Here is an 11,948-nt window from a genome sequence, read left to right as displayed (position 1 = left end):
GTCTGAAACCACCTGTAACTTCAGCTTCTAGGGCTGCAACACCCTCTTCTGGCCTCCCAGGACACCCTCACAAACATTCACAACACACCCATGAACAAAAATAAATCTTAAAAAAAATGCTGATTCGGCTAGTAGAAGCTGTTCCAGAGATTTTCATCATTTCTTTATTGTTTTTTTTTATCTTTACAGATTCCTCTTGTCCTACATTCATTCATTCATTCATTCATTCACTCGGCAAGCTTTGGTTGTGTGACAGCCACGTGCCAGGTGTGGTGTGAAGGGATGTAGCTGAAGCAGCACAAAACCAAAGAAGGTTTATTTAAAATGATAGGACACAGTTTAACTTTCCTATGGATAGAGGAAGGGCGTGACCACCTGCTGTGGCAGAAGGACATTGGAGGGAGAACACAGATGAGTCACACAGCAATCCTCTCCCCGGACCCCTCCCTGCTGCCATTTTCTCCAGCCCCAGGCTCTGTGTCTAGGTCCAGGCTGATATGACCCCTTTATGTCTGTAGAGACTTTCATAGGCTAAGAACAATTCAAGTCCAAAGTCCCTCGAATCTGGGGCGCCTGACTTCTCTACGTATTTGAAGAGGTCCCCCCTGGGATGTTTTCTTGCTTCTCTGATGAAAAACTCCAAAGCAAAAGGCTTGGAAAGGTTCTGCAGCCCTGTCAGTGTCAAGACACAGGAGCGGCGTTGATGAGATCTGAAAAGAGGCCAACGGAGCTCCCTCAGACAGCAGAGACGGACATCATCGCCGGCATTTAACAGTGACGGTTACTCTGCAAGGATGAGGTGGTGAGTGGAAGGATCTGAAATGCAAGTGGTCAGCCTGACTGAGGGTGTGGAACATTCCAGAAGAGGGCTGGGGTAGGAAGGGCTTTAGGTAGAACCCAGGTCCTGACCCTGCTGGTTGGGATGTAAAGTGGGTTTTCTGTATAAGTTAACTATCCTGGACTGAGCGAAAACCAATGAGAAGAGAAATATCGCTCAAACTAGTTTCTGACCTAGACTCGATTGGGCCCAGGAGGAGTCAAAGGGCTGGGGTGGGGGTTGGGCTACCTGAAATAAGACCCTTCCTGGTGGTCACAGCCCTAGTGGAACCAAAGAAGCTACCTAGCCTCTAAAATTGGTCTTCTTCCTGCCTGCCACACAGAGGGGGTTCTCTTCCTGTGTAACATAATAAATCCCCCTCTAATCTCTAGATGCAGGTAACGGCTTGGCTCTGGTGAGAAATGACTGGCTTCAGGTTTCCCCCCAGTATGATTTCCTGTTCATACAGAGAGGGGCCTGCCCCCTACCGCATACCCAGAAGCAAAGAACAAGGCTGTTTCATGTCTGTGATTAATGCCTCACCCAATGCTGTAATCCCATACACAGAACCCACTCAGCTCCAGGGGCCTGGCTGAGAACTGAGCAGTAAGGAAAAGGACTCAGGGCAGCTGGAGACTCTTCACCAGTATGGGCCCCAGCCACCCTCCCAACATCCTTTTCTGTGGGGGCCGTTTCTCAAACACACCTCATCGGGGCACCTTTTTCTATTTTTACCTCTGGCTTTGTAGGCTTTTTATGACTCAGGCAGCTGTCTGTTTACCTCTTTCCTGGTTCTTGCCTCTCCCTCCCTCACAGAGACGTCCAGCCTGTTGACACTGCAGAACTATACCAACATGTTGCTGTTCATAGCGATCGCACCCGAGAACCAGGCAATCAAAAATTAATACACAGCAACAAATAGCTGATAGCATTTCAGGCTGGTTTAAAAGTTTGTGTTGGGTCCCATTCACAATTATCCCGAGTTGCAGCGCGAACGATGTGTACTTCAGATCATCAATGCGTGGCAGCCATACTCCCCTTCTTAATCCTCCTCAAATGCTACAACTAATGCCAGGCAAGGTTTAGAGCTCAGCCAATCACAGTGGAATGACCTCATGACAGGAGACCTCCCTAGCAGGACAGCGCTGGGAGCAAGGAAATCCAGAATGAATTCCAGTCCTGGCCGGCAGCGTGCTTGTAACCCCCTCCGGCTTCTCTCAACAATAATCTCGGCTCTGTGTTATGATAAACTGCCTGCTCCTTGCCCGGCAGTACATTCAGGAACTGGACAGCAGCCAGGGAAAACACAGGCGCAGTGGTAGGACTATTGAAATAAATTAATGGCCTATGATTAATACAAGAAAACAGTGCCGGGTAATAAGCTTAAACCCCCCACAACCTCACAGGTTATTTAAGAGGGAAAGGAATTTTTAAACATAAATGCACACGGTTTTCACGTAGAAAGGCTAGTTTTGTTTTTTTTTTTTTAAATTCTGGTCCTTTAAAATTGGTATAAAAATGTTGGAAAATGTCAACCGTCTGAATTGTCTCTATTTTTCTTTCTAGAGAGCTGCAGAACTGGCAAGAGGAGGAAAATAAGATACATTACTTGGTGACCGTGCTTTTTGGTTTCAAATCCCAAATGGTATCTGCAGACTCGGTTCCTGGAGGGGGTCACCAGCTTTGGCTATGAATTATTTGTGACGAAATCCCCAAATTAAATCCACCTTCAGCCACACAAACCCTTGCGACCCCTCAGGCTTTCGAGAGGGTCCAGGGAAGTGTCTGAGCTGAGCCTGCAGATGACCATGCAACAGGGCAAACGCTGATGGCTTTGTTAAAGACCTGGCTGGCACACCACTTCAGTGTTTCTGTTAGCCACTCCCCCACAGACTGTCACCGGCTTTGCCCTGTACAAAGGAGTTGACCCGAATCAAGGAATTTCAACTTTAAATACCAGGGCAGCCACGGCATTCGGATGAGTGGGAACCTTCCCAAATCAACATGAAAACCTCAGCCCACACTGATGTCTCACCGGCTGGCCCCCAACAGGAGGCACATGCAGTGAACTAACTGGAAGCAGCCGGTTTCCCTCCTAACCTGGCATAAATCAGTGGATTCTATTTCCATGGGATGGGGGTGCACCCCAGCGGCTGGTGAACCTTTGCGTCCTCAACGTGCTGTTGAGGGTCAGTTTGCCTTCCTGGCAGAAGAATATCGGGACCCGCTTGCAGATGACAGCCAAGGCAGCCCCACCAGGTGAATTTTGGGTATTACAAAACAACCCCTTACAGGCCTCCTGTGGAGGAAAGGCTCCGCTGTGTTGTACCCTGGGAAAGGGCTGCTCAGAAATTCCTGCTACCCAAGACTTAATTCATGTGTCCCAGGAGGTCCTGTTCTTTCTGTCTTGCTCCTGCTTCCTCTGTCCTAGGAACGGTCATCGGTGAGGTTTCTGTGTAAATCCCGCTTGATTTGTGAGGTCCATAAGCTTTGTCTCCCACCCCACCTAAGGCAGCCAGCTTCCCCAGTGCCTGGTGCTCCAAGGTCACTTCCAACGCAAGTCCCTCAGCCCCACCCTGCTCCTCCGCAGCATCTACAGTTTAGACTGAGTGCACCCCAGCCATGAGGCCCAGTTTACAGGCTTTCAGGTTAGAGAAACTCCAGCTAGCATAGCTTCTGCTGTGTTACCACGGACAAATGCATGCATGAATTCACACACACACACACACACACACACACACACACACACACACACATTCACAGAAACGATCCGGTTGCTTGATTCATTGTTAGGAAGTAGATTGCAGAGATCTACAGCAAGGGGCAGACAGTGAAGAAAGCTCTATGATGTGGTCTGCACCCAAAGGCAGCCTTAGCCACAGCAGCTGAGGGCAGATGATAAGAAGGGCTGGTGACCTAAATGATAACCTTGGCAGGGGTGTGATAAATCTAGATTGGCTGATGTCCTTTAAATGATGTTTGAGACTCTTGCTGGGTTCCATGGGTTGGATCTGTGGGAATGGCTGAGACCATGACCCTGGAGGGACTTTCCTCTGTGATGGTTACAAGCGTAGGTTCTGAAACTAGACTTTGCAGGTTTTGAATCTGAGCCCTACAGCTTGACTGTGAACACACCTACAGCGTGACTTTGGACAGTACACTCAATTTTACTGTGCCCCCATCCCTTCTGCTGCACAAGGGGTAACGTAACAGGACATAACAGTCACTGTGACTGTTAGATGCATATCCCGATTGGTAACCGTGTCAACCGCGAAGATTGTTCTGTTTTCCCGATAGCTCCTATGATTAAGACACAACGAGTTAAAGGTCATACCCAACAAGGACAAGGGTGTGGCTGGCATATACTGTGGGGATGCAGAAGAGACTGGAGTCAGCCAAGTAAGGTGCCTGGAGGACTGGCTCAGTGGCAAGAGTGCGTTATCTGCAAGTTTGGAGAACTGCTTTCAAATCCCTGGCATCTTTGTAAAATGCCAGGCAAGGGTTGTGCCCCTGAAACATTACCGCTATAGGGAGAGGAAACTGGAGGGTTGCTGTGGTTCACTGGCTGCCAGCCTAGCTCCAGGTTCAGTGAGAGAGCCTATCTCAAGGGAATAGAATGAAGAATGATGTAACTGTACACCCAACACCCTCCGCTTACCTCCATGCCCTCACAGACATGTGCGAGCACACACACAGAGGAAGGAGGGGGACAGCACATTAACAGAGAAGTCAGCGGAAAGGGCTTTGTAGGAGCGGTGGGGAGACTTTGAAGCTGGGCACAATCTGCTCTCCCTCAGCCTCAGACACTGCCTTCTAAGCCTTCAGCAAAAGCCTGCCCAGCGCCCTTCTCTCTGATCCCCAGCTCTTGTCCTATTGCACTAGGTGAAAGATTAGACTTTGTGTCAAACTTCAGAACCGACCTGTTTCATCGAGGTGAGCGTCAAACAAAAGCAATATTGCCCTCAAGAGTAATCTTAGTGACAGACAAGGAACCTGTGGATAATTTTGTGTGTTAAGAATGGTTGCTATGGGAACAGAGAGAAGGGCTTGGCCCCAAGGCATCCAGAGGTCACAGAATCTTCAAGGGTGTGTGTGTGTGTGAGACAGGATGAGGGGCACAGGGAGTGGCTGTCCAGACAGGAAAAGTGTTTGAAGTTTAGTTTGGCATCCCACCCTGCCCCCACCCCACCCCTAGACACTAAGATACACTGTCATTTATCTCTTTCAGAGGGAGAGGGCCTGCATAGAGAAGCCACACTCGGAGCAAGGACTGCAACTGGAAGTTCAATGGGGCTGTAGGCATAGACCCCTCCACCAGATAGCCATGATGTCTGGAACAAGCTGTTTTGCCTCTCTAGGTTCTTTAACCATGATGGAACAGGCAGATTATATTTGGCAGAGTGGCTCAGGGATGGAGTGAAGATCTTGAAGAATAGCTATAAGCATAGGCTGTACATACAACTGGGAGGGGTTGTTAGAATCACAGCCCCACTCTCACAGTGTGCTTTCTCACTGGTGGGAAATGATAACATATCATGTTAAGTCTGAGTGTCGAAAAGATTTGCTTAAAGCCGATAAGCGGCATGAACAACCATCTACCGAGGATGTGACAAGCACTCAGGGAAGTGTAGAACTGTGTGTGCACAGTATGAACAAATGTAAAAGTTGCTTTTATTTCCTAGGATGAAGTGATGAGATGAGAGCCATACCCTAGCTGTGAGAATACATGGCTTTGGCTGAGCTCAGAGCATTTCCTTCTCTGATCTAACTACCCCTAGGCCTACACCCAGAAGCTTCTAGCTTCCATACAATCTAATCTTGTATTTACTAGGCGTAATTATCTTCTCAGAGGCTTGCCACTGAATAACCTCACCCTTTCTAGCTCTCCCTGAACTCTGGCTGGCTGGTTCAACTCAATAGTTCTCTCTCAATTTCCTCTCTCTAAGCTGACTGATTCAAACTATCTTCTCTTGGCTTCTGACTGAATTGCTCTGCTTGGCCTCAGACTAACTCTGAGAACCCATTCCGATCTTCTGGTTCCTTCTCATTTTCTGGTTCATTCTGTCTTCCCCTGTGTCTAGCCTGTCTGGGTAAAACTGTCCACACATACACACATGCACATATGTACCGTACCTGTGTCTAGCCTGAGGCTATTAGGTAGCCTCTCTTTTCTGCTGTACTTGAGAAAGTTGGGTATAGTCTGTCCTGACTCATTCTATCAAGTCTTTTCTCTGATTTGTCATTTTGTCCGCCCCTGAATTAGATGTCATTTTCAAACATGGTTGCTTCCTTCTCCTAACTAACCATACTGTTTGGGATTAAAAGTGTGAACTAAGGGCGTGTCTGTGTTCTAACCAGAACGATTAAAGGTATGTCATTGTACCAGGTCTAGGTTTTTGGATGTGATTCCTTGCCAGAACAGCCATGTTGCTGGATTAAAATTCTTCTACACACAAGCATATGGAATGCTTAATTTTGAGTCCACTTGAGGAATTGCTTAGATGGCTGGTGATATATTATATGCCAATGAGATTAGCAGAGGGATCTGTAGCCTGAGTAATGAGTGTTCACCAGTGAGGGCAGGCATCTCCTAACTGTTGTGAACTTGAGAAACAAAAACAGAGAAGGTACAAATTGGTTCTCTGCAGGGGCTGGGGTCCCATCTTCTCTTAGCTTTGGATCTCAGGGTTCCTAGTTCATAGGCCTTCCTGTACTTTTGGACTTGGACTCTTAGCTACACTACTAGTTTTTCTGCACCTTCAGTTTTCAGAAGGCAGGCAACAGGACCTCTAGGCCTCCAGAATCCCATGACTTGATTCCTTGTTACGACATGTTGTACATGCACACATACAATGGGTACTGTTACTCAAAAGTTGTCTTCGGACCTCCACATGTCCACCATCGTACACACGTGCCACCCCATCAAAATAATAACACTAGGTGTATTTTATCATACGTTTAAAAATAAAATAATCATTTTAGAGGTTTCCGGAGAAGATGGAGGATTCGAAGCCTTCCTACTGAAACTCTGAAGAAAACAGTCACGTAATACAAATGAATAAAAGCGTTTAAAAGAAAAGGAGGTCAAGATAGCACAAAGTAAACTCTTAGTCCTGCGAGAGACAAAGTCTGTAAATGGGTTGTTGTTGTGGGGAATCTCTGCTGGGAAGCAAGCAGGGGAGCTGAGATTCAGAGCAGCTGCAAGCCCGGAACTACGCTGTCAGGGGAGAGCCATAGAAACTGCAAGGGAAGCATTGCTCCCCTACACATTGGACCTGAAGGCACAGAGGAGGCCATGGTGCAGGGGGTGCAGGGGTCTGAGGGAACTACTAGAAAAGGACTTACAACCCCCTTCCACATACCCCAAAACCACCTAGGACGCGGGGGCCACAGAGAGCACTGCTTTACTTACCATGACTTCTTTTCAAAATTAACTCAATACTTATCCCTAGCCTCAGCCACCCCATTTCCCTGCCATTCCTAATCTTAATAACTAAACCCCCATCTTTGTTTGTTGTCTTAAGGTTTCTATTGGTTTGAAGAGACACCGTGGCCATGGCAACTCTTATAAAGGAAAACATTTAATTGGGGCTGGTTTACAGTTCAGAGGTCTAGTCCGTTATCATCATGGTGGGAAACATGGCAGCATGCAGGCAGGCAGTGCTGAAGGAGGAGCAGAGAGTTCTACATCTGGATCCTCAGAGAGGAGAGGAAAAATGACACCAGGCCTGGCATGACCATCTGAGATCTCAAAGCCCCACGCCACAGTGATGCACTTTCATATTCCACTCTGGGATAATACAGGGACAACACAAAGGAACACACAACCTGAGATGGGGTGCCCATTTTCTGAACTATGTACTTCACCTCTGCCATACCCAAGTACCATTGAAGAGTGCAAATGTGCCCACCAAGAGGATATAGCTGATAAAACCCCAAGCAATGAGACAACCCCAAATACATACATCTCAACACAGTAACATAAAAAAAAAACATGAAAAAACAAAGCAACTGTACACTGTACTGGCTGGTTTTGTGTGTCAACTTGACACAGCTGGAGTTATCACAGAGAAAGGAGCTTCAGTTGAGGAAATGCCTCCATGAGATCCAACTGTAAGGCATTTTCTCAATTAGTGATCAAGGGGTGAGGTCCCCTTGTGGGTGGTGCCATCTCTGGGCTGGTAGTCTTGGGTTCTATAAGCGAGCAGGCTGAGCAAGCCAGCAAAGAACATCCCTCCATGGCCTCTGCATCAGCTTCTGTTTCCTGACCTGCTTGAGTTTCAGTCCTGACTTCCTTTAGTGATGAACAGCAGTGTGGAAGTGTAAGCTGAATAAACCCTTTCCTCCCCAACTTGCCTCTTGGTCATGATGTTTGTGCAGGAATAGAAACCCTGATTAAGACAGCAACATATCACTCTCCCCAAATGACTAATCATATAGTAATAACATCTAGCATGAGTGAGTTAGATGAAATCCCAGACAGAGAACTTCAAAAGAATAAATTGAAGTACATTCAAAGACATGAAAAATAAGATCCTGATTAAGAACACAGAATGAAAGGGGAGACAGTACAAGATATGAAAGGAAATTTTTTAAAAAATAGAAATACTGTAGAAAAAAGTCTTTGTGGGTTAGAATATAGATAAAATATCCAAGCTTGAAAACAGGTGGCTGAGCTGAATCAATCTGACACAAATATAAAATAATGAAGGGTCACCAGTGGGAATTCCAACACACACATTTAACCCTGAAAAGACCTAATATATGAGTTATAGTCATTGAGGAAGAAGAATAACATTGTTCTAAAGATATAGAAAACGTTTTCAAAAGCATCATAACAAAAAATTCTCCAGAGTTAGGAAAAGAGATGCCAATCCAGATAAAGGACACCAACATACAAGACTGGAAAAGAATCTCCTGTAGTCAGATAACAATTAAAATACTAGATACAGAAAACAAAGGAAGTATATTAAATGTGGCAAGAGAAGGACACCAAGGCATGTATGAAGTCAGGCCTAACGGGGAAACAGGTAAAGTTTTAATTGAAACATTAAAGGCCTGAGGGCTTAGAACAATGTATTTAAGTTCTGAAAGACAACTGATAATCTAGACTGTTTACCTCAGCGAGTATCATTCATTATTAAGGTAAGAACAAAAATTTTCCACAATAAAAATAGACTAAAGAATCTATGATTACTAAGTCAGTTGTACAGAAGACACCTAAAGGAATCCTTCACCAAAGAGGAAAATGAATCTACCATGAGACCATAGGAAAGAATAATACTTAAATACTAGAATAATGTTTAAAGCAAGAGAGAAAGAAAAAAAGTACAAAACACTATAAAATGCCAGGAAACAATATATAACTCTAAATAACAACCTCAAATGTTAGTGTCTTAATTCCCCTAGTCAGAAGACACAGACTGGTAGGCTGGACAAAAGCCGGGAACTGTCTATTTATTTATTGCCTCTAAGACAGTACCTTAAGGAGGAAGGATAGAACAAGGTATTCCAAGCAAGTGGACCAATGAGACAAGCAGGTACCACTGTTCTAATACCCAATAAAGTAACATTCAAGTTGACACTAGTGGGAAGAGCTGCAGAAGTCTACATTATGTTAAGGGAGCAACACGTCAGGAGGACAGTGTGATGCTCTACATTTACTCTCTTGATAGAGGAACAGCCCTCGGTAGAGGAACAGCAAACTGTATAAAACTAACACTATGAGAAGTGAAGTCACAGATTAGCCCAGCACAATTGTAATAGGTACCATGACTTCTTCAATATCCCACTCTCACCAACTGGCAGGTCTTCCTGAGCAAACCAACCAAACAAACCAGGAAAATATCTGAGCTAAGTGACATCATAGATTAATGTATAGAAACTTAAACACTGCAGAATACATATTCCTCTCAATAGCTTACAGAACTTTTTCTAAAATAAATCATATGTTAAGACACAAAAAAGTTTTAACGAATATTGAAAAATAGAAAGAATTCCTTGTATTCTACTTGATTACAATGGAACAACAGCAACAGAAATCCTAGAACATGCACAGATTAATGGAGATCCAACAACACACTATTAAATGAGAAATGGGCCTTAAAGAAATTAAAGTGGAAAAGTTTAAAAATGTCTAGAATCAAATGAAAGGAAAACACAATATACAAGTTTATGGGATTCACTAAAACACAGTCCTACGAGGAAAATTTACAGCTCTACATAGCAACATTAAGAAGTCAGAGATCTCTGACTGCAAATAAATAACTTAATGACATACTTTAGAGCCCTGGAAAAAGAAGAATATGCCAAACCTCAAGCCAGTAAATGGAAAGAAATCCTTAAGATCAAGGCAGAAATTAATGACACAGTAACAGCTAAGAAGGTAAGTGTAGGAAGCCGCCCTCACATTCGCCGTTGCAAGATGGCGCTGACATCCTGTGTTCTAAGTGGTAAACAAATAATCTGCGCATGTGCCAAGGGTAGTTTTCCACCCCATGTGCTCTGCGTTCCCCGTGACGACAACTCGGCCGATGGGCTGCAGCCAATCAGGGAGTGACACGTCCTAGGCGGAGGATAATTCTCCTTAAAAGGGACGGGGTTTTGCCATTCTCTCTCTTGCTCTTGCTCTCTGGCTCTCTGGCTCCTGAAGATGTAAGCAATAGAGCTCTTGTTCTCTTGCGCTCTGGCTCCTAAAGATATAAGCAATAGAGCTCTTGCTCTATCTCTCTTGCTCCTAAAGATGTAAGCAATAAAGCTTTTGCCGCAGAAGATTCCGGTTTGTTGTGTTCTTCCTGGCTGGTCGGGAGCGTGTAAGAGGTAAGCAAACAAAACACAAAGAGTAAATAAACAAAACAAAGAGTTGGCCCTTCGGAAAGATACAGAAGAATGGCAAACCCTTAGGAAAACTAGCAAGGAGAAGAGTTAAGACCAAAATTAATCAAATTAGAAAAGGAAAGGAAAGGGAGCCATTACAACAGCTACCAGTGAAGTTTGGATGCTCGTTAGATCTTACCTTAAAAAACAAATATTCCAGCAAATTAGAAGATCTAAAAGAAGTAGACAGATTTCTGCATGTATATGATCAACTTAAGTAAAAACAAGACAAACAACTTAAAACATATTTATAATCTGTAAGTAATGTGTTGTACTCAGCCCCTTCTAGGACTCGGGGAACATTATGGGGTGGGGGGTGGCAGAAAGAAAGCCAGAATTGGACCTTGGGGCCATAAACTCTGAAATGCTATCCTCAGGACATGATCCAGCCATTACACTCATGGGTCCATACCTGTGGTCCCATTACTGGCTGCTCTGCTTGCGGCCATGCTGTGTGATGCATCAAGAAGCAGAGGTCCCTGATCTGCCTGATGTTTCCTCAGCCCCAGTCAGGCAGATTATCTGATGGCTCTCTGATTTTGTTTTTAAACCTGTAAGCTAGGAACGTGATTTTTTTTTCAACCCTGATTCCTTAATTAGATTACTGAGTCCTTCTGTTCTTCTACTTAGTTTCCCAGCCTTGAGGAAAAATATCCTCCCGTGGGAACAGCCAGTTCTTATTTTGTGAACCCTCAGCCCCCTTTTGGTATTGAAGAAGGACTGATATCTATAAACATCGGAAGCACCTTGGGCCCTAGCTTTAGTTAAGAACAAATGCAAAGGATTCCTCTGTGTATGGGGCATGCCTGGGCGCAGATTGCTGTGCACCCGTGTGATAGCAGCGCCCACAAAAACAGGGGCACAGAAACCAGATGTCCCTGGAACATCTGGACAAACTGAGGCTGGTCCTTCAGTGAGGCAGTAGCTACAGTTTGTCCTGAGAGTTCCCACCACAGGTTGGCAGGAAAGACGGCACCACGGTGACAGACTGTATGCACAAAAGGCTACAGTGTGAGCTTTCCATGTCCCTGCCAAATACCTTGGAACATTTTGTTCCAAACAGGCACAAATACTGTACACACCCCTTCCATGGTTAAGTACGCAGCGAATACCTTGAGACTGACTTGGAAAGAGAAACTGCCCCAGGTTGCTTTTTGCCAACTAGGTAATATACCCTTCTGTGAAAGCTGCTGTTACTCTCAGCCTAGCCAGAGAAGCTTCATCGTGCCAGGGGGTACAGTAGGGTCTGAAGTGC

At 45.2% G+C, this 11,948-nt stretch overlaps 1 long non-coding RNA gene across 1 annotated transcript; it reads left to right on the top strand.

Moving 5' to 3' along the window:
- Positions 1-203: 203 nt before the first annotated feature.
- Positions 204-6,265, top strand: Gm41032. The gene is made up of 3 exons (XR_873844.2): positions 204-802; positions 2,384-3,076; positions 5,046-6,265. It is a non-coding gene; the product is annotated as a predicted gene, 41032 (long non-coding RNA).
- The last annotated feature ends 5,683 nt before the right edge of the window (positions 6,266-11,948 follow it).

Source organism: Mus musculus, chromosome 13, assembly GCF_000001635.26.
Source record: "Mus musculus strain C57BL/6J chromosome 13, GRCm38.p6 C57BL/6J".
Classification (NCBI taxonomy): Eukaryota; Metazoa; Chordata; class Mammalia; order Rodentia; family Muridae; genus Mus; species Mus musculus.
This window is presented reverse-complemented; position numbering and strand designations above follow the sequence as displayed.